The sequence below is a fragment of the Ovis canadensis genome, chromosome X, assembly GCF_042477335.2.
Source record: "Ovis canadensis isolate MfBH-ARS-UI-01 breed Bighorn chromosome X, ARS-UI_OviCan_v2, whole genome shotgun sequence".
Taxonomy (NCBI): domain Eukaryota; kingdom Metazoa; phylum Chordata; class Mammalia; order Artiodactyla; family Bovidae; genus Ovis; species Ovis canadensis.
Window position 1 is genome coordinate 105974056 of NC_091727.1, and position 2476 is coordinate 105976531.

Consider the following 2476-nt stretch of genomic DNA (forward strand, 5'->3'; position numbering starts at 1 on the left):
AATATGCTATCTAGGTTGGTCATAACTTTTCTTCCAAGGAGTAAGTGTCTTTTAATTTCATGGCTGCAGTCACCATCTACAGTGATTTTGGAGCCCCCCAAAAGAAAGTCTGACACTGTTTCCACTGTTTCCCCTTCTACTTCCCATGAAGTGATGGGACCAGATGCCATGATCTTCGTTTTCTGAATGTTGAGCTTTAAGCCAACTTTTTCACTCTCCTCTTTCACTTTGATCAAGAGGCTTTTTAGTTCCTCTTCACTTTCTGCCGTAAGGGTGGTGTCATCTGCATATCTGAGGTTATTGATATTTCTCCCGGCAATCTTGATTCCAGCTTGTGCTTCTTGGTTACCTAACTGTTATTCACTTAATACCAATGTATCATGATTGGTCAACAGAAAATAATAAAGTTCTACATCACTAAAAATACCATTTAATAGAAAAACCTGTAATCACTTTTTAAAATCCAGATGCATATCAGAATTATCTTGGAATTTTTTGAAAAATACAAATGCCCAGGTATTGCTTTTTTTCTCCAGAGCTCCAGATGTGTTTCTAATGAGCAGCTATTTTTGAAAGCAACTGGACTATATGATGATCTTTTACTTTTATCTAATTTGTTTCACTTTTTGTTTCATGTTTAGTGCGCCCATGTCATTTAGTTTATGTTTTCCAATTTCTCTTATTTTTTGATGTTCTTTCTCAAGCCTTTATCAAGTATAGTAGGAAAGCTTATATATATATAATAGATATATATAATGGATAATATATATATATATATTTTAGAAGGCTTATGAATTTTTGCCTAGCTAAAAAATTTATGACATTTATGGCATTCCACTTGTTTGACTTAGTATGAATAGAATGCTAGATTTCTAATTTATACATTCACTCAGAAGTTTGATATATTTCCATGTATTTTGCATCTGGTATTCCTGCTAAAAGTCTAGAAAGTTTATCACCTTAGTGATTTTTTAAAAAAAACTGAATGAGGCTTGAAACTTCTAGTCCAGTTCTGAGAATATAAAGAAATACTACATTGTAAAAGAAAAAAAACCCAGAAAATTAACATGTGATACAGTTATTAAATATAGACTTTGTTCAAATTTCACACACAAAAAAAGAGTGGATATATGTATAACTGATTCACTTTGCTGTACAGTTGACACTAACACAACATTGTAAATCAACCCTATTCCAATACATAAAATCTTTTTAAAAGGGATGAGGCTAGGAAAAAATATGAAATAAAAAACAAAATGTGAGTGAGAGATGCTGAGGAGATGAAAAAGATATATTGATAAAATTAAGTATAATTGAAGGCATGGAGAGAAAGAGATCTGAAAGAAATCAGTTTAAAATGGTAAAATACTGATACATTGATGACAATCAGATGACAGGTTGACAGATATTCATAAAGGAGAAACCAGTAGTAGTAAGACAGGACAAATAATACAGAAAATGAGAGAAGAAAAAGTTTTTTTCAAAGAAGACAGTAGAAGAAGAAAGGAAGAATCAAATTCTGTAAAGGATGAGTCAGGGGAAAGAATGGCATACAGAAGGAGAAGGGATGTAAGAGTGTGACAGAGGATCAGTAGGAAAACCAAGTACAACTGTGTGAGGTGTGAATAGTTAAAAGTAGAAGGCAATAAACGTAACATAAAGCTAAATGACTGATACCTATGTAGATAGCCAGCTAGATAGGTAGGAAATTTAGGTAGAAAAAAGTTTTTATAGGAGAAGGCAGTTGTAAGGACAAGAATGTATAAAGAAAGAGAAAGGAAAGGAAAGAAAAAAGTTTTAAGAGTAGTAATAGAAGAAGGGAGTGGGGAGGAAGGAAAGGGGAAGGAGGGAAAACAAATGAAGGAGGACAAAAGGGGGGAAGGGTGGTAGCGTGGATGATGAAAGGAGGTAGGAGGAAGAAATAAGACACGAGGAAAGGGAGGAGGGACAGGAAGGAAAGAGAGAGGAGGGGCTTCCCTAGTGGTCCAGTGGCTAAGACTCTGAGCTCCCAATGCAGGGGGCCTGGGTTCCATCCCTCTAGGTAGGTAGAACTTTAAAAGGACAATCCAGTTAAGACAGTGTAAAGAAAGGAGAGAAGAATGGGGGTTCTGGGGGCGGGGAGAAAGAGAACTTTCAAAAGAAGCCAGTATAAAAGCTTAAGAAGGAAGAAGAGGGACTCCCTGATGGTCCAATGGTGAAGACTCTGCACTGCCAATGGCAGGGGGCCTGGGTTTGATCCCTGGTCAGGGAACTAGATTCCACATACCATAACTAAGACCTAACCAAATACACAAATATTTTAATAATAATAATAATAAAATTAATTTAACTTTAAAGAGAAATAGTGATGAAAAGAAAAACATTTAAAAATAGGAAACAATGGAAAAAGAATGGAAGAAGAGTGGAAAGAGGGAAATAGGGAAGGAACAGAAGGAAAGAGGAGAGAAAAGGGATGACAGAAGGGAGAGATAAAAAT

The 2476-nt window shown here is 35.3% G+C and overlaps 1 non-coding gene across 1 annotated transcript; it reads left to right on the top strand.

The window, feature by feature from the left end:
• Positions 1 to 2177: 2177 nt before the first annotated feature.
• On the top strand, positions 2178 to 2251 carry TRNAG-GCC (transfer RNA glycine (anticodon GCC)). Its single transcript has one exon. It is a non-coding gene; the product is annotated as a tRNA-Gly (tRNA).
• Positions 2252 to 2476: the final 225 nt, after the last annotated feature.